Raw genomic sequence first — 21,393 nt, 5'->3', positions numbered from 1 at the left:
AGTCAATGCATTGTTAGGCTTGGAACAGCCTGTGGCAAGTGCTCAACATTAAAGTTTTCCAAGAGGACACCAAAGTTACTTTCTGACCTAAAGAAACAACTTGCCGAGGCATAAAGTAATAGACTTAGGTGCAAGCCACTTAGCACTTAAAGCTCTGCTTGCTCATTCCACCTATAGTGAGTATGTCCAGTTCTTTTCTTTCACTGTGTTTATTTTAAATTTCTCAAGGTTAGAGTGTGGTAGGAAATACATAGATCTGGAGCCATTTTGGAGAACAGAGAAAGCTGTGGATCCTCTGAAGCCAAGGCTTACTAGGACCTAGAGTAGAAACATCTAGAGTAGAAACCCTACCAGTGACTCTCTTATACCTGTAGGTCTTTCTGCGGACAGAATGAAAATCTCTGGGACAGGGAGGTCACTTTACTGGACATATGGATAGGCTTTTCTATCCCATACTTACTTCCCTCATTTATCCTTGATCCAGGATTAGGATTATTTTAACCTAGTTTGTATGGTGTACTGGCACTGATGCCCACCTTGTTTGGTTGATTTCTTTAATATCTTTATTGCAGCAATCAAATCTAAGGATTAAAATATTCATGTATCAACTGCAGATGATCAAAGTTTCAAAAAGAAAAAAAAAATATGGTTTTGGATGAAACTACACTGGGGTCTTTAAAAAGATTGTCCACGAAACTGTCATTTCGCTATTTCCCTGCTGATAAATTGGATTGTATGATTTGTCACAAGGACTGTGTCTGTCATACTGCATGGCATAATGCAATGTAACTCACACAATCTGATGTGACAGACAAACTAAAGCTAGGGAAATTTTAAAAATAGTTTATGTGTCAGTATTTAAAGAGAAGAAACATAAAGCAAGCAAAACAAATCCAGCAGTAGGATTTGTATACAAGTATTGTCTCTGCAAAATGACCGAGCTCAGTCATTGATTAAACTGGATTTGAGGAGTTATGAGTGTCAGTTTTAACTAGACAAATACATCCAATCATTCCCAAAAGCAAAGGAATGAAATACATACATCATTACATAGACTATGATTGACCAAGCTGAGGAACACATTTGGAAACAACTCCTCGATGTCTTTATTTTCCCATCCTGTTTACAGAGTGGAGCTGCTAAGATGATCTATCAACTTGTCCTTAATTGTTATCTTCCTTTTTCTTCCTGCTTTACAAAATGAGTTTTTTGATAAGTAAACTTTTAAAACAATAACATTAAAGGATATATACCTTTGGAGATTGATCAGTTTCCGTATAGCCAAAGCTATAACATTCCAACTTAGGGCAGTTCTAACGAGAAGCTGTAATGCAGTTCAAAGTCTGCTCAAGATATTAAAGAAATCAATAAAACAATAAGGTGGGCATCAGTGCCAGTATGCCATACCAACTGGGTTAGAATAATCCTAACCTTTGATCAAGGATATACACCACTAATGAGCAGTGCAGGTTGCATTGAGATAGGAACAATGCTTTTTTTTTAAAAAAAAAAAAAACTCACCAGAAAGTCCAGAATAAGCCAGATAATATGCTGCAGTCGTTCAAAACATGTCTCATGCAGGGCTAGAAACCAGGACTGGAAAATGTGGAGTGCTTGTAAAGACACCCCTAAAGCTGAAGCACTCTAAAAATGCTGAAACACAGCTGACAGGAAGGTAAACAATTACTTACCCAGAAGAGGAAACCAGATAATTCCCATCGGGTCTCCCAGTTTCTGCTCATTTTTTCTCATTTTCTATGCCCTAATCTGATCCCGAGGGAAAATGAATATACACATTAGTGCACCCCAGAGGACTAGTTAAGAACACCCCCCTACATACACACACATATTTTCAGGTGACTGTTTAACCATGGATACTGTGCTTCCTCAATTCAATTCTGATCCGCATACTGTGGCCACCATCCTCGTCTCAAACTGGTTCCTAAGGTGTTTGTGTATGCGCTGCACAGTGAAACTGATTCACTTTGATCTACTTCCAGACTGAACTATAGTGACTATGTAGAACTGCCCTTAGATTTGCTACCACTTCTCAATTCACCTCAATTCTGAACCAAAGAAATTTAGCATTGCATGTTAATTTAATGTTGTGTCTAAAGCCCCTTCTTAAGTTTTCAGCCCTCTCCTGTAACTGTGATATTGGAAGTTCACTTTCTACTCAATTTGGTTGATTAAATTTCTCAACTTGTTAAAATATTGTATTCTGCTACAGACAGGTTGTGGGAGGAGGTAAAAGTTTCCCTCCTTGACAGATTTCACCAGCCTACTGTTTATGGTGTGTTCTTCCATCATTCCCCTCTTTTTCAGCGCTGGGCATTACAAATGTATTAGGGAAAAATCAATTCAGAACGTTAAGTTGCACATTAGATAATTTTAATTGTGAGGGCTGAGCAGCTAATTCCCCTGTCATTGCTGATCTGGTTCAGCCTGTTTTCTTTTTATATCGTCTTGGAGAAAGCTAAATTTGGGAAACTGTTATGTAGCACACAGTAGCAAAATTACAGTTATGAAGTAGCAACAAAAATAATTTTATGGTGGGGTGATCACAACATGAGGAACTGTATTAAGGGGTCGTGGCATTAGGAAGGTTAAGAACCACTGGGCTAAGGCATTGCAGTATTCACTAGTACATTGTTGTTTTGATTGTTTAGGAGGGTGTGTGTGCTTTAATTATATGAGAGGCAGCCAGAGAGTATTTCTTCAGCTGCAGAACATCTGTGGATCATGTTTAATACAACATATAAAAGGAAGCAAGTAACAAGATCTTGCACTGTTTTATAAGAGTACATTGTTTTATAACAGTGTAAGATCTTGTTACTTTCTTCCTTTTGGGAAAAAGGACTTGTATGACTTGAGGAATGTGGCCAGTGGGCAACACTTCTATGAAGTGACTATAGTACTGTGTCTAAAGTGGCTAGAGTGATACAACCTATACCCCTTTTTGCTGTTTCATAACAGATACAAACCACCGAAGTCTTACACTACACTGTGGCTCTTGTTTAAAAGTTAAAAAAATCGGGGGGGGGGGGGGAACCCTCTGCCAACTTCTGTACAGAAGTCAGAAAAAAAGTCCTACTCCAATGAGTAATTCAATGCACAGTCCCACATGAAATTATATTTTTAAACATATTGCAAATGATATTGTTCCTCAGCATTCCTCCCCCAAATTAATTTACTGCAGATGACAGGTTTTTATGTAAGGAATTGCTTCCCAGGTCTGAGCAAGAACAAGCATAAAATGGCTGAATAGTTTCATGCCTTTACATGACAGGCATTCATCCTAGTAGTGTTAAAGTGGCTAAATGGGAATATATTTACCAGATGCATGAATTGCAAAGAACAGCCCAGACATGTTGCAAGTTACACAGTTCATATTTATTTCAAGCTTCCAGTCACCTGAAATTACATTTGTGAATCTCTAGGACTGGGATAAAACCCTAAATAAATATATTCATTTCTCAGTGACTTCTCAATAGGCGTGTCACAAGTAATAAAATAGAACATGAAAAGCTACTCACTAAAGGAATGCAGCAATAGAAAATAAAATTATAACTTGTTGTAAAGCCCATACAGAGAAAATGAAACATTTCTCCTAGGCATACTTGTTTTGGAGCTAAAAAGATATGGGTTGGGGACACTGAGGAATTACCAGTGTGTGTGTGTGTGTGTGTGTGTGTGTGTGTGTGTGTGTGTGGGTCTCGCTTTCTTTTTAAAAAGTAAGAGACCAGAGAGTTCCTTTTCCTTTCTTTTTTTAAGCCTGAGAGAATTTCACATCCTTGTTCTGCAACAGAAATGCCCTTGAATACTTCAGTGGTATCGAGGATAGCTTTACTTGGCTCCATGGGTTTCCTCAAGTTGCATTGCAGCTCAGTTATCAGAGAGAGGCGAGGAAAGGTTGCCTTTTTTGCTGCCTGCTGAGAATGCAGCGGGGTGGAGAGAGTGCTGTGCTTTGCTTGGGCTCTTCACAGAAGCAGCTGGGAAGGCAATCAAGCAAATCGGTGATCAACATGCTGCTTGTTGACTGGTCCTTGAAGGCTTTCAAGGCAAAGTGTGAGATGCTGAGCTACCTCCGTGGCTACGCAGCAAGCCAGTTGAGCAGCCTGTGACAGATTTGTCCTGTCTAGCTGTGCAGAAATAAAATAAGCAAAACAGATGCAATCATAGACAAGGCCATGGAAGTTTCTGCTACTCTTTAAAAATGCTGGCACCGCATGGGTATTAAAGGATAAACTAACTGGAGAATTTCTAAATGGCTAGAAATCTTGTATGGACTTTTTAAGCAATGAGAGATGTAACAAAGTAATAATTAGCAGCTATGGTTATTTATAATTTTATGAGGGTTTTTCAAAGTTGGTTCTGTAGTTAATCATAGAGTTGGAAGAGACCACAAGGACCACCCAGTCCAACCCCTGCCTTGCAGGAAAACACAATCAAAGCACCCCTGACAGATAGCCATCCAGTCTCTGCTTAAAAATCTCCAGAGAAGGAGACTACACCAAACCCTGAGGCAGCGCATTCTACTGCCTTTCTGTGTTGCCTTCCCAGTAATGGGAGGAAGCCATAGGATGAGGGGCAAGGTAAGGTGGGTGATGTGGGGTGTGGAGTGGTGGTTTCTCCACTCCGGGAACCCATGGATTCACCCTGATGTAGGGAGAATCCATAGGCCTTTTTAATGAGGTTTCTGGTCTCCAGAAGAGTAAAATACCAGCTTTTCCCACTCCTCAGTGTGACATCCTTTCAAATAGTTAAACATGGATATTGTGTCTCCTCTCAGCCTTCTTTTCCCCAACCTAAACCTACTCAGCTCCCTAAACTGTCCCTCATAGGATTTCCGAACCCTTCTCTGGACACATTCTAGCTAATCAATATCTTTCTTGAATTGTGGTGCCCGTACCTGGACACAGTATTCTAGGCTGAGGTCTGACCCAAGCAAAAAGAAGTGGGACTATGACTTCCCTTGATTTAGACACTATACTCTTATTGATGCAGCCTAGAATTGCATTTGCCTTTTTTAGCTGACGCACCACACTGTTGACTCATGTTCAACTTGTGGCCAACTAAGATGCCTAGATCCCTTTCACATGTACTGTTTTCAAGCCATCCTATATCTGTGCATGTCATTTTATTTCCTAATAAAACCATACAGTTCTCCCTGTTGAAAATTCTTTGCCCAACTTACCAGGCAGGGAAATTTTGGCTGTGATTACCTATGTGAGTATTGCTTGGGGAATCATACTAAGACGACCTGCGTCAAACAACCCAGTTTCAGTCAAGCTAACATTGTTTTCTCAGCACATTATGTTCCAGGCCTGAACAATAAGATTGCAGATTACCTGTCTCGTTTCCAGGAAGACACATTTTGGGCACTGGCACCTGAAGCCGATGCGTACCCTGCGTCTTTCCAGAGGAGCGAAGGCATCTTGGAGATGTGACATCTGGCAAGGACTAATGAAGGCAGTAACCCCTACTACAGTGATGGTGTACAAGGCAGTGGTGACTAGCTTTGCAAATTTCAGGAGGGACAAAGTATATGGCATTGGATGACTGGTATTGGAGAATGAAGTGTTTACCTAAGGAGTTGGAAGAGACCTCATGGGCTATCCAGTCCAACTCCCACCAAGAAGCAGGAAACTCGCATTGAAAGCACTCCCAATAGATGCCCATCCAGCCTCAGTCTATCTGTCTATCTGCTCCATGAAGATCCATCTTGCTGGAATGAAGATGCAAAAAACCCCGTACAATTAACTGTCTCCTTTTTTTCCAGCAAGGCAGGCAGTTGAGGGGATCAGTGTGGAACTTTTCGAATAAGGAAAGGCATCAGAGGATGGTGAAATCAGGCTCCTCAGCAGCTGGAGAGCAGAAAACCAGTCTCATATGCAATCTTCAAGAAGGCTGTCAAGCGTCTTGGTAGCATCTCCAGTTCCAGATATGAGACTAAATCAGTTTTCAGCTGTATTTACAATACAGCCTTCTTTGGGGCAGAGCTGGTGACACTCAAAAGTGGACCAATCAGGGAGGGAACTGCAGTATCAGCACATTTCAGTCTGGGATAGGGAGCTCTCCATTAGAATCAGGAGAACAAAAACTGACCAGGCAGGGAAGGGCACTTATATTTCTGTACACAGTCTGGACAGCAGTGAGCTCTGCCCAGTCAGAACCCTATTACGTTATCTGTAAAAGAAAAAGAAAAAAAGGGGGGGGGGGCTGCCCCAGGTTTCCTGTTTGTGCATCAGGATGAGACCCCATTTTACAGGTACCAGTTCATGGCTGTTTTCTGCTGCATGGTTAGGGTATTTGGGCTACCGCAGGTGGAATTTGGGGGCCTTTCATACCAGATTGGAGCAGCCAATACAGAGACGGCTGGGGTGGGGGGAGGCAACAGGGATCATAAAAAGATTGGGCAGATAGAAGTCTAAGGCTTTCGCATCTTACGTATATCCTGATCTAGTGTTGGGTTAGGATGTGTTCGTGCATATCTGTTTCGTGTTTGTGTTAGAGTACAGTGTTCCCTCACTTATTGCTGGGGTTAGGTTCCAGGGCCACCCGCAATAAGTGAAAATCCGCAAAGTAGGGACGTTATATTTATTTTAATATTTATACATTATTTTAGTAGTTATACACTATTTTAAGCCTTTATCAATCAATCGTGTGTTGATAAATCATCTCCTTCTCCTCCCATTGCTGCTTGGGCTCCTTTTCTCTCCCTTTGGCTTCTCCTTCCCCCCTTCCTTAGGCTGTAAATTGTAATTTTTATGATTTATAATAGTCTTTTAGAGTTTATTGAAAAACCGCAAAACAGCAAATCTGCAAAAAGTGAACCGCGAAGTAGTGAGGGAACACTGTATTCAGTTGGGGAGCCTGCTGGATAGCAGTCCGGTTGAGAAGGAGCTCTAATAGCAACGTGTTAATTTTTTTTGTGAGAATGGCATTCCATTCTAAGTGCTTACAAATTGTCTCTTTTGTCTGTAGCTTCATAGAGAAACTAGGTAAACAATATCACAGCCATCAGAAGGAGGCTGTCAAGGTAAAATGAAAGAAAAACTTGATTAAGTTTCTAAAAGTATGTGTGTGTCTTCAAGTCACATGTATACTCATGTCTCCAATCCAAATACTACCAGTGTTAAGTTCAGATATCTGAGAACAAAAGTGCTAGACAAAAGTGGGGCTGAAACATTGGAGTATTTCACAAATGAAAACTGGAATATACAATATGACCAAGGAAATTCTCACACAGGTCTCCTAAAATCAAAAGACACATACCAAAAATGAGGGAAATCATGTTCATTAAATACAGCTTTGACATGACTTGAAGCCTGGTTTGGCACGAGCTTAAAACAATGTTGTGCCATAAAAATGTTTTTATTCGTGCCTAGGGAGCCTCCAATGCAGCTTAATGTTTGGTGTGATAATGTCCCAAGATGCCACACAAGCCAACAAAAATCAAACTTTTTGTAATAACCAGAATGAGAGTAGCACAGTTTAAATAAAATTTTATGCTGATTTTAAATATGTCTTTCCCCCCATTATGTCAACTTTTAAATATATGACAAATAGTACATTACAGCAGACTACTGTAAAGTCTTCACATTTCACATCATAATTCGTGTAACACAAGTGAATAATTGAATAATTAATGTACACACTGATATCAATAGAATCCAATTGATATCAGTGTGTAAATGCATTAATTATGATAGAGAAAAAATAAACACAGATCTGAATTCAATGCAAAAAACTATAAGAATGATCTAAAATTATATCTGATGAAAAATACTTGTTGGCTTATTATTGACTAATTAAATTATTAAGCTAGTAGATGCTGAAGCCATTTCCTTTTGCATGAGCTCACTGGGAAGAACAAGATCTTTAGGTTTCCTCCTCTCCTGCCCCTGAGTTAACTGAAAAACTACTTCTGTCTTGTGAACTCAGTTTGCAGCCACTGAAATAACGTAAAGGTAGAAGGTAAAGGTTTCTCCTGCCGTTAAGTTCAGTTGTGACCGACTCTGGGGGTTGGTGCTCATCTCCATTTCTAAGCCGAAGAGCCGGCGTTGTCCATAGGCATCTCCAATGTCATGTGGCTGGCATGACTGTATGGAGTACCGTTACCTTCCTGCCGGAGCGGTACCTATTGATCTATTCACATTTGCATTTTTCCGAACTGCTAGGTTGGCAGGAGCTGGGGCTAACAGTGGGCGCTCCCGAGATTCCGCTCCCGAGATTTGAACCTGGGACCTTTTGGTCCGCAAGTTCAGCAGCTCAGCACTTTAACACACTGTGCCACCAGGGGCCCCATAACCTAAAGACAAGGGTGAAAAAGAAAAGGTGAGAGGAATCGGGACAGCTGAAAAGTGAATTGATTGTGACTATCCCTAGCAAATTGGGACTTTTGGAGGACATATAAAAGCAGTCATGGATAAACTAATGTAATAAAACAATGATTGCACATACCGACACTGTTGAAAACCTTTTAACATCTGTTTACTGCAGTTTTGTGGAAAACAATACACACCTCTTTAGTTTGAATTCTGTGCAGGCAGTCAACTAGAGGTGATGTTGAATATCTACCCTATGGAAAACCTGTAGCACATTAAATTAACATTTCCTTGACAGGTTTATAGTTTTTGGAATTCATGGCTGCTACTTCTGATAAATGCTACTGTGTTGAGAGACATCAGATACTCTTAGTGAGTTGCATTATTGATGCCACAGTGTCACCCTCAGTGAATGGCCCCTGTTCAGAGACATTCTAGCCTTGTAAACTGAGTTTTTTTTTTTTTTAAAAATGCATACTTATCATTTGGCATTGCAATGTTCATGTTCCTGTGGTTGTCACTGATACATGGAGGTGTTTTAATCAGTAAGGCATATTTTGCTTTACCACTTCATTGACCCTTACCTTGACTTAAGTGCTCCAAGAAATATTTTAGAAGATCTTTTTTGTGTAAATGTGGAGTATATTTTCCATTTTATTTCAGAAAACAAATCTGCCCCAGCTGGCAGACCTTTGGTTAATATCAAGTATTTGTTTGCTTTGCCCCAGGGATCCTCAAAGTAGTCAAGCCATATTAAAATAGAAAGCAAACAAACAAAAGAAAGAAATTGGCAGAGACACACATGCATGGGGAATGAGAATAAGAAGACAAAATTAGATTTTGTTATTTAAAAAACAGTATTACTCTACTTCCATCAAAATAAAAGTCGGATGGAACCAGTATTCTTTTTGGCTAAGGGGATTCTAAAATCTGGACTCTAAAATGCAGAAGGCGTTGTCTTATATGTTCACCAACTAACTTTGTAGATTAAATATCTCAACAAACCTCTTTAGCTCCCTTTGAATGCCTTCCTAATTTCCATCCCCAAGGATGAATTTCAGAATCATTCTTGAATATTTCTATTTCCTTAAAGTAGTAATAAAGATGGGACCTCTCATCTCCTGGAACTAAACTTTTAAGCCAATAAACCTTTTTATTCCTTCAAAATTTGCCTCAGATTCCTGTTAAATGCGGACAAGTTGATTCAGACTTATGGCAACTCTATGAATGGAAGACTGCTAAATCACCCCATCATCAACAGCCTTGCCCAGGTCTTACAGATTCAGGGACATTGCTTTTTCTATTGAGGAATTCATCAGACACAGCAGGGGAAAGTGGAAGGAACCATTTTAACCCATTCCATTCCGTCTTTCCCCATCTTGAGTAATGGACAGTAATCCTACATACTTTCCTGTCTTTCCCCCATTTTCTCTTGTCTTGAATCTGTTTGCAGTCAAGTAACACCAGATTCCTGAAAATGGTCTTTGGGCTCCATTTACATGTGCTGTGGAAATGGAGCTCCACAAATTCCCACCAGAAGTATCCTCATGCCATATGATGTTCTCCATGAAATTCCCGTGGGGCTTCATTTCCTAAGCACATGGAAGCAAAGCCCGAAGTCCATGGGATGAAGTCTTGAGTTTGTTCATCTGAAATGTGTTGGAATGCGGGATTGGTTGTGTTGTGAGATGACTTTTGCATCCTCACTGGCAAGTGTGGTGATGCTTCCATTTCTTCTTGTTGATGTGCAGCTTCTTTACTAGTGAGAGAAGAATGAGTGAAATGTGAAGGAGGAGAGATCAGAAGATGGGGTCACGGTGTGATCTTCTTCCATTCCTCTCTCCCTCTCGAGGCACTGCAGCAATTCAGACTCCAGTTAATAACAGCTCAGTAAAAGTCTAATAAGCCAAAAAGCCTAATAAGGGAATAGCATATTGAATCCCACTAAGTTGGTAGCAAGAGCAAACCAAATTACTAAGTAGCTTATATTCTCAATACTGTGTATTAATCTGTGGACATTCAAATGCGAAGAAAGAAGGCTATGAATGTGAGAGGGGTTGGTCTTCATTTCTTTCTCTCCTGTGCCTTGCACATGCTTGGTAAGTTTGTAGATATGCAACAGGAAAATCTCAGAGCTTCAGAGGTTTGAGGGGAAATCCACCTTCATAGAATAATTCAGAGCTATGCTAGGGCAGTGGGAGAAAAGATGGTGTCAACAGAGAAGGGACTTAAAAATACAGTATGCCCATTGAAAACAACAGGAAAATCTCAGCGCTTCAGGAGATGTTTTCCGTATGTTTATGTTAACGATAGTCTGTAGAGTCTGCACTAACTGAGCTTTCACTTGGTCATCAGAAACAGTATTATTCATATAAAGTCCAAGGTCTAAAACTGACACAGCTTCTTGTCTTTGCTCCTGTTCTTTGGTTTATTTGGCAGGGCTTGGATTAGATAAACCAGTGGTAGGCACTGCAGTTTCCTCAGTGTTCATATGCAGTTCAGGTGTGCATGTTCTGGGATCTTCATCAGTGCCAGCTGCTGCAATGGTTCTCAACCTTCTGTCTTCTTGGACTTCAATTTTTGCCTTTTTCTTTTTTGCCATAAACTCAAAAATGTTCAGTTGCTTTGATAGAAGTTTAGGCATCTTCCTTGGGGCTGAGCGCACACCGTGCTCTTGCGGCATGCCTACTGCTCTGCAGAGAAATCAGGAACTGTGTTGTCTCCCCCCCTCCCACATCACCATCACCACCACACACACACTTTATGGTCTCACTCAGGGAATCCCAAACCCATCTTCACCCAGGGCCCTCTCAGCCTTATGGTTGCCTTCAAAGGGCCCTTGAATCCATGGAGGGAGAATCTGTGGATACAAAGAGCCAACTACAGTAGAGTCTCACTTATCCAAGCTAAACGGGCCGGCAGAAGCTTCACCAAAACATCATGTTATACAACAAATTTGACAGAAAAAGCAGTTCAATATGCAGTAATGTTAATGTTGAACGGTACCGTATATACTTGACTATAAGCTGACCTGAATATAAGCTAAGGCACCAAATTTTACCACAAAAAACTGGGAAAACCTATTGACTCGAGTATAAGCAGAGGGTGGGAAATGCAGCAGCTACTGGTAAATTTCAAAAATAAAAATAGATACCAATAAAACTACATTAATTGAGGCAATAGTAGGCTAAATGTTTTTTTGAATGTTTACCATATTTCAAAGAAAAACAGTTAACTAGCTTTGTAAGTGGCAAAGGAGGGTCAACAAAAACAATATGGTATCAAAAATAACTTAACAATAATAATAATAATAATACATTAGAGTCTCACTTATCCAACATAAACGGGCCGGCAGAATGTTGGATAAGTGAATATGTTGGATAATAAGGAGGGATTAAGGAAAAGCCTATTAAACATCAAATTAGGTTATGATTTTACAAATTAAGCACCAAAACATCATGTTATACAACAAATTTGACAGAAAAAGTAGTTCAATATGCAGTAATGCTATGTAGTAATTATTGTATTTACGAATTTAGCACCAAAATATCACAATGTATTGAAAACATTGACTACAAAAATGTGTTGGATAATCTAGAACGTTGGATAAGCGAGTGTTGGATAAGTGAGACTCTACTGTAATAATAATAATAATAATTTATTTGTGCCCTGCTTTAATTCCCCATGGGGACTCAGGGTGGCTTCCAACATAGTAACAGGCAAACATTCAATGCCTATATAAACAAAAAATATTTATGGGATGATGGGGAATTTTCTATGTAAACTAACCACGTCACTGCTGAATTTTGGAGCACACCAATTTATTTTGAAAACTGTATTATCATATCCAAACAACTCAAAGCAAATTAAAAATTTAACTCCAGGCAATTAAGGTGCATTTTTCACTATTTTACATTTCCCCATCCTGCTGGTCTGGAGTTAAATCCAAACATGCAAGCTGTCAGTCAGAAAAGAAATAACTGAAGCCAAATAGCATGCCAGCACATTTAAAAAATGAAATGTTAATACAGGTCGGCTATTTCTTATCTAAAATGCTTGGACGAGAGAAAGTTATTTTAGATTTGGCGCAGGGATGGGGTGGAGTCAGATTTTGGAATACCTGTATTTGTGTACCCATACATAATGAGATATCTTGGAGACAGAACCCAAATTTAAGCATGAAATCCATTTATGTTTTATACGCACTTTATATGCACAGCCTGAATAGAATACAATAGACTCCCAGTTAACTGACACCTGTGGGGATTGGTAGATGATGGATAAATGCAGTTTCTTGTTCCTTGAGAGTTACAATGAAAAATGGACCTAAGACAATACCCCATAATGTACCATACTCTGTATAGATTGATATTAACATTGACATACAGTAATTAAAAGCAAATAAAGGCATTTCTATTGTATTATAAAAAGTTTTATGAATGCAGTATTATTTCTTCAATTTTTCCCCGCTTGCTTGAGAATTCTAATTGCTTGAGTTCTACTGAACTGAATGTCTGGTGTATTTTAAATAATTTTTGCATGAAGCAAAGTCTGTATAAACTGAACCAACAGAAAGCAAAGGCTCAGCCACCCATGTGGATAATTGTGAATTTTGGATAAGGGATACCCAGCTGTATTTTGTATTCAATATTTAATATGCATTCTTATTCATTATTAAGTCCAATTTTAATGTAGAGATGTCAATTTTGTAAATGTAGAAATTACTATGAATGGATCTTCAAACAAAAGAACTAGGATTCAGAGATCCCAACAGCATAAAGCAAATGACTGCAGACTTTCAAATATGTACAGCGTGGGCATGCATTCTGTTGGATTCTGTGGAATTTTAATACTAATTAACATGGTTACTGAGACAGTAAAATGTATAAAATACTTGGGAAAAAATGCTTAGGAAGAGCACTCCTGAAAGTTAGGCAAATGCTTTTAAAACGATACTAATACTGAAACATAACACAGAATACTGAAGTTATAACACAGAAAATTAGACTGGGAAATTATTTTTATTAGATTATAAATTCTGGTGCTGTTTTCAGGATCTCTACAGCATACTTCGATTTCAATTCATGTTGGCATTTGTATTGAATCAATATGCAAATTATTTCTGTTCCATTTAAGGCAAAGATAGCTATAAGTTTTGCTTAGTTATTTGGTTACTTTGACTTATTATAAGTTGAGTGTCCCTTATCCAAAATGTTTGGGACTAGAGTTTTTTCAGATTTTGGTTTGTGTGTTTGTGTGATTGTGTCTAGAATAACAGTATTTGCATATATAAAGTGAATGTGGATTAGAAGGGAAAGAGGGCAGGTTACACATCCAGTCCCAGCTAATTTTTTTTAAGGAGCTGTCACTCCACTAATGTTGGATATTTGATGAGAAAAAGGAGAAATTGGGAGGACACTGGGTTCTGCTAATAGGATTACACATTCAACACGAGGATGCGAACAGTATTCTTGAAAATCTGAAAGCCCCTTCTACCATATGTGGTGGAGACATAAACATGCCAAGAAAAACTGTTGTTCCAGAAAGTTTTTTTGGGAAAATGTCCAGTTAAATGTCCAGGCTTTTTACTTGATCTGACTGATAAAAATGACCATGACAAACTGTTGCAATATATGATTACAGCAGCCAAATCACTCTATGTACAGAATTGGAAGAATTCAGCAGCACCAACAGAAGATTTGATGATATAAAAGATGAACTTGGCCAAGATGGACAAATTCAGCAGTTAACTAAAAAAAGGGACACTGGAATTTTTTTGAAAGAATGGAAACCTTTTGTTCACTTTTTGCATGACAAATAGAATAACCTGCCACTTTTGAGTTTTGAAGAATAATGTGAGGTGTGTGTGTGTGTGTGTTTTTGAGAAAGGAGTCAACATTGGGAGGCCTAGAGGGTGAAGCTTGGGTAGTTTAATTTTGGCCAGGATAGATTGGAGGCTATCTACATTTTCTTTTTCTTTCATTCTTTCTTTCCTTTCCATTTTTTGTGTTTATACTTTTAATGTAACTTTTAAAACATTTTAAATAAAGTTAATTTAAAAAAAATGTGAACACCACCATGTGTGTACTGGACCAGTTCATCTTGGCAGGAGGAGAACTGGGTTAGTAGATAAAGAGATAAGTGACTTCATCACATGCATCAAAATAAGCGCTCTAGAGTCCACTTTGGAAACAGGGTCCCACAGCAGCCATCAGATGACATTGTCGCTAACTCCACCGCCAACCTGGGTAAAAGTGTCACCAGACGCTTTCCCTGGCAACACGGGAGGCTTTCTGTGTTGTGCTGGCTCCAATGGAGGGTGAGGAGGAAAGCGTTGTGAGAGGGAGCTGCGCACAGGGCAGCAGATTTGCCCCACGGTAGAAAGATAAAAAGAAATGGACACTTGAAAATAATAATAATAATAATAATAATAATAATAATAATAATAATAAAACTTTATTTATACCCCGCCACCATCTCCCCAACGGGGACTCGGGGCGGCTTACATGGGGCCATGCCCAGAACAATACAATATAAACAGCATATAAAAGAACAACACATCACAACACAGTGAACAATACAATAAATAATATCCATTACAATACAAATCAAGGAAACAATGAAAACAAGGGCAGACCACATGAACATTAAGTTAAAACTCGGGGTGAGAAAGACATAAGAATAAAAACCATAGCGAACAGGGTTATAAGGAAGTGGTGTAGTCTAGAGGATAGATATTAGAGGGAGCAACGGAAAAGAAATATAAAATAGTTACTCTCCAAAAGCACAACGGAAGAGCCATGTTTTCAAGTCTTTCTTGAAGGCTACTAATGTGGGGGCTTGCCTAATCTCAATGGGCAGTGAGTTCCACAGTCGGGGGGCCACAGCAGAAAAGGCCCTCTCCCTTGTTCCCACAAGGCGGGTCTGGGATATCGGGAGTGGGGACAGGAGAGCTTCCCCTGATGATCGAAGGGATCGGGTAGGCTTATGATAGGAGATATGGTCATGAAGGTAGGTGGGTCCCAAACCGTTTAGGGCTTTATATGTGATAGTATGTGTATGTCAAAAATGGTATGAATATATGTGGGCTTAAATACAACTGGATATTATGGACATTATAATAAGCAAAAAAACATGGTCAGGCAAACAGAAGAAAATTAAAGAAATATGGACTCCATTTAGCAGGTGGCTACAGACTGTAAAACCAGATGATGAAAGCTGGAAGAAAAAATTGGATAGAATGGAAAGAAGGCTCATGAATTGGAAAAAAGGATTATGTTGTCAACAGCGAAGGGGGAGGGGTGGGTGTGAGAAGAGAGAAGGAAATGGACAAGGAAAAAGTATAGTAATTATGGTTATGTATAACCATAAATAAAAAATATAATAATAATAATTTTTAAAAAATAGATTAAAAAACCCCAGATTAGCCCCACTGCTCCTGCTTTCCTTGCTGGAAGCCAGGTGAAATGGATCGCTTCACCTGGCCTTTATGGGAAAGTTTATGGGAAAGTGGAAAGTTGCCTTCTCTGGAGGTTTACTACTAGATCATTGACCACCATCTTTTTACACTTTAATCTGAGGCTTCTATGGATGGCTCTACCAGTGTAACTCTTCGCCTCATTTTGAAGCTTCTTTAATATTCAAAATATACAAATATTGTCATGTTCTTATGAAAAGGAAATTGGCCAGATTAAATGGGTTGTTATTTTAATATGGAGTAGATGATTTTGTTAAATCTGCCTTCCACATGTTTTCTACCACATTCTTTTTTTTTAAAAAATACAAGTTTTTCTCCTTCTTGCTTAGGAATAACTGTGATTTCCCCCCCCCCCCCCCCAGCAAATGAACTAACCGTCCCTAGTTAGGCAGATCTTCTTAACTTTGCTGACTGCAGAAGATACTAGCAATACACAAACCATGAGAGACCTCTGTTCTTTTTGTAATGAGTACACATTTGAGATCACTGTGCAAACATTCCATAGTGCTTCATCCATCTTAATATATTTGTTTATTACAGGTAACATTTGCCAAGTAACCTCTGGAGTTAGCAAAATAAACAGAGCCATTTTAGATTCAGGAAGGTCAGGCAATTTGATGTTTTCCACAGCTGAAGCTGAATCAAATATCATTTGCTCTCACAAATAATTGTTGCAACCTTTTGAGAAATTCCCTTGAGCTTCTATTTGGACTTCTTCATATATGGAATCTCACTGGAAATTTTCACATATGAGGATCTCAGCACAGGATTTAAGAAGCTTTTTTATACAAATGTTGCTCAGTAATAACTATCCTGGGTCAAAGGAAGGTCTCTTTCAATTTTTCAATTTTAGGCAGGCTCTAAACATTTCTACTGACCTAAAATTATTTCCTGAAAGACCTTGTACAAATGGGGTTGGAACCAGCTGATTAAATTTGTATGAGAAATCAAACAAGTCTAAAGAATGCCATTTAATCTGAACCTGTATGTCTCTCTTCTGCCTTAATGTACCAGCTAAATAGCATTTCAGAGACCATGGTGCTGAACTGAGACCTGCAATATAGGTTCAGTATCTTGGATAGTTTATTAATGTGTAGACTAAAAAGTGGTGAGATTTAATACCCCATGGAATCCACTGGTTACCATTCCCTGCCATTTCTTGTCTGTTTCCTACTTCAATTGATAAGATTGATGTTGTACATCCAGCCCCATAAAAACTCTAAAAATCTACAGTGATGATTTTTTTTGTTAAATTTCTGGAAATCAACTATTCAGACTGTGCACTCTTTAAAAGGATGGTATTATTTTAATAAATAATTTCAAGTGTGAATAATCTGAAAATATTAATGCCAGAGATGAAACTTGACATCACATCAGAAATAGCATTCGTAATGGAGGCCAGTTGATGTGTGCACTTGGGAATGATGAAATGTTGAATAACATGTAATGTAATGGATAATCAAGTGCTAGTTCAGAGTTTCCACTTGATGATGGGAAGATCAGCTCCTTATCAGAGTTCATTTGCTTGGCTGCTTATCATCAAGAGAAATGGGATGAACTGGCACAGATCTGCATGAGATGTGCAGAAAGAGCAGGTGAAAGCAATTTCTCAATTTTCTTTGATATTGATGATGTTATATTGAAGTAAAATATTTTCTACTTCTTCTTGAAGCACTAAAAGGATTCAAATAATCTGAAAGTTTCTGCATGCATGTTTGTAATATATCCCATTTTTACATGAGTTATAATCGTACTCTTTAGAGGATAATTTTTTTTTGAAAACGTATTTTTTTCTCCCTTTTCCAGTGTTCCTACAGATCTTTCACTTTGCCACAGAGGTGTAAAGATTAATTAGGCATTTATGGCCAAGAACAGGAAATCTATATTATGTTAAATCTCTATAGCCCATACTGTTTATTTCAAGGACTTTATTTATATTTATTTATTTACAACATTTCTACCCCGCCTTTCTCACCCGGGGGGATTCAAGGACTTTTTACTATTACTGTACTTGAAAATAACTGGTTATTTTAGTAACTATCAAAGAAATAGTCATGTTTGTCTCTTGCAGCATAAAATGAGGGAGAGAAAAAAAGGAATGGTGGCAGCAGTTTTAAAACTAGTTAACTGATGAAGTATTTAATAGTAAGTACAAAGAAATAGAGTTTGGAAACTAAATCTGCTATAATCTAATTAAGGATGATATTATTGATGTCTTATTGTTCAGCTGAATTGAACTATATTGACAAATTCCAATCCATTAGTAGAGGTATGAACAATGAAAATGGCTTCATGGCACCCTACATGTGTCCCCACTATGGCACATATAGGAAAAGGAATATTTCCAGAGAGAGTTTGGAACACAGGAAAATTGACTTACAGCATGCAGATTTATTGCTTTCAGGCATCAGTACCAACTGATCGCTGTAAAGATCTGTTTCATCTCAGCTCTTTCAAAATTTAGGCCATGGAATTGAATTTAAAATTTTGTAAATTTTTTTCTCCAAGACCCTTTGATAAAATGAGCAGCTTTGGACATGCTAAACCACACTTCATAAAGGACATTTCCTCCCTGAGAAAGGAAGGGGATGTCACAGCCTTTCCAAACTATGACACATCCCTCCCAGGAAATTGGATCAGCTGGATCCCATAAAAATTCTCAGGTTGCTGCATATTAAATAAAGGACTGGTGCTGTTTCACCGGACTCCCTCAGGAGACTTGTATATCCAAACTAATTTCCATAACCAGGACAGAGCTGGAGGGCTATGACAGAAATCACTCTAATCTGCTTGACAGATAATGACCCAAGACGGGCCAACTCAGACCCAATCATTCATTCACAACCCCATCCAAGCACCGCCTCCTCTCCCACCATTGGCTGAGCGGCAGAAGCGGGGCTTGAACATTTATTGGCCGAGATGCTTGAGCCCCCAGTTGCTCCTCCCGGCTTCGGGAGGCCAGGGAACTCACTGACCAATCACAGAGAAGCCGGCTCTAGAGGCGGGCATGGGAAATTCAAATGGGAAACGTGTATATAAATTGTATTCTGGTGTATTTCTGTATGGCGTCTTCTCGGCAGACTACTGAGGAGAAAAAGAAACAGGAGGAAAAGAAGGCAAAGTTTGAAAATCTCTGCAAGATCATGAAAGAAAGATATACTTGAAAAGAAAGTAGAGAAGGTTGTTGTTTCAACTTGGCTGGTGACTTTCCCATGCTTCATTGTGACCTGTACATACGGTTGGACCACCAACATGGAGATGATCATTAAGGCCCAGGCGCTCAGAAACAATTCCACCATGGGCTACATGGCTCCCAAGAAGCACCTGGAGATCCACCCCAACCACTCCATTATTGAGACCTTGAGGCAGAAGGCAGAAGTGGACAAGAACAAGAAGTCTGTCAAGGATCTGGTCATCTTGCTGTATGAGACTGCCCTCCTGTCTTCAGGCTTCAGTCTGGAGGATCCTCAGACTCATGCCAACCGGATCTATAGAATGATCAAACTTGGCCTGGGTATCGATGAAGATGACACTGTTGCAGAGGAAGCAAGCCCTACAGTTGCTGAAGAAATGCCACCCCTTGAAAAAGATGATGATATATTGCACAGGGAGTGGATTTAAGTCCTTTTATACTGTAAAAATGATTCTAAATTCCACACTTACAATATAACAGAATCTACAATAAATCTATTGTGACTAATGCAGTTTTGCATGTACAGTTCTACTCTGGAAGTATCTAGATGTAAAAGTGTTCTGAACGAAAAAATTGGGCTGGGCTGTTGTGCAGCTGGTTAGTAGCCAGCTGCAATAAATCAATACTGATTGAGAGGTCATGAGTTTGAAGCCAGCCCATGTCGGATTGAGCGCCTGACCATTAAAATAGCCCAGCTTGTTGTTGACCTAGGCAACCCAAAAGGTAGTTGCATCTATCAAGTAGGAAAATTTAGGTACCGCTTATGCGGGTAGGCAAATTTAACTCATTTATAACACCATAAAAATCATCCAGCAGCATGCAGAAAGGAATGAGGAAGCAATCCCTCAAGGACTCAGTGTCACAGTGGATGATGAAGCAACACCTCCCTCTGTGGCTGGAATCGAGCATACCCTCATGAAGCCTGGAAGCTGGAGAAAGTTAAAGAGCCTGTGTCTTCATCTCTGTCTCTGTCTATATGTCTAATGACATTGAATGTTTGCCACATATGTGTACATTGTGATCCGCTCTGAGTCCTCTTCGGGGTGAGAAGGGCGGAATATAAATACTGCAAATAAATAAATAAATAAATAAATGCTGCATTTGTCATCTATTCCAGTTGAAATCACAATAAACTTCGGTGGCTTTCTTTCTTCAACTGGGGAGCTATTTATTTGGGGACAGGAAAAACTTTTAATTGCTTCTTACAGCTCGCCAGGCTGTTGCAGATCCTAGCAGCCTTTGGGAGGCCCAGCTATCTCCAGCTGTGGGTTCCCTCCTGATGGTTTTCTCTGCTTTCCACAGGTCCTGCCTACAGCAGGACCCTCTGAAATTTGCTCGGTAACATTATCACAACTAGAATCCTCACTAGAATGCCCATCTGGCAAAGAAAAGCCCGATCTTGACTCCTTCAAGGAATGCGGTCCAAGCTGCCAGCTTTAAACCATTGTGTGCCTGTTCCCAGAATCCTCCAAATCAAACTCTAGCTGGCCTGGGACAGCAGTTTCCTCCAACTCTAGCTGCATAGGAATCTCAGGCTCAAATCCAGAGGCCTGTGACAAGTCAGGTGCAGGAGCAATCATAGAGTCAGGAGCAGGAACAAGGTTGAAAATGGTCCAACCTCAGGCTGGGCTTCAACATTTGTCATGGAACAGATAATAGAGATCTTAAACTCATGTGAGGCTGCAGGGAGGTGAAGGGCATTCCTTGCTAATTTTTATTATGGAGTAGGGATCACGTGGTCTTCCAGATCTGATTGGTCTACAATCACACGAGGCACTCTATTGGACTCTTTCACTGGATAGAAGAGAAGCATCCAGGGTTTCAAAGCATGTAGTTGAACTTTGCCCTTTCTCCCACTCCCTCCAGATGATTTTGCCAGGGTGATGGCCTATTTAGAGGTGCTAGTTAAGACATTCTGTCATCTTTCCTTGCATTCCAGATAGTTTACAGAAGAAACGTTCCCTCCCACCCCAGAATACACTAATTGTAGCATGTTGAAATTAAAACAAATTAGGTGTAGGTAATGTGAAGGGAGCCCGGTGGCGAAGTGTGTCAAATCGCTGAGCTGTTGAACTTGCGGACCGAAAGATCCCAGGTTCAAATCCCGGGAGCGGAATGAGTGCCCGCTGTTAGCCCCGGCTCCTGCCAACCTATAATAATAATAATAAATAATAAATTTATTCTTATATCCCGCCCCATCTCCCCGAGGGGACTCAGGGCGGCTCACAACAATAATAAAAACAGTGACAAATTACACATTGTAAAATCAAACATGAAAAGCAGTCATACAATCAATACATACATCACATGTTAAAAACAAGGAGCTAAAACAGTTCTAGGCCGAAATAGAGGGCTTCTGTAGCTTCGTGGCAGAAGTACTCAGCAAGGTATCT

At 39.5% G+C, this 21,393-nt stretch overlaps 1 pseudogene; it reads left to right on the top strand.

Moving 5' to 3' along the window:
- The first annotated feature begins 18,869 nt into the window (after positions 1-18,869).
- Positions 18,870-19,428, top strand: LOC100554518 (heat shock protein HSP 90-alpha-like; annotated as a pseudogene).
- Positions 19,429-21,393: the final 1,965 nt, after the last annotated feature.

This window comes from Anolis carolinensis, chromosome 6, assembly GCF_035594765.1.
Source record: "Anolis carolinensis isolate JA03-04 chromosome 6, rAnoCar3.1.pri, whole genome shotgun sequence".
NCBI classification, from domain to species: Eukaryota; Metazoa; Chordata; class Lepidosauria; order Squamata; family Dactyloidae; genus Anolis; species Anolis carolinensis.
Note: the sequence above shows the minus strand (reverse complement) of the source record. Positions and strands in the feature narration are given on the sequence as shown.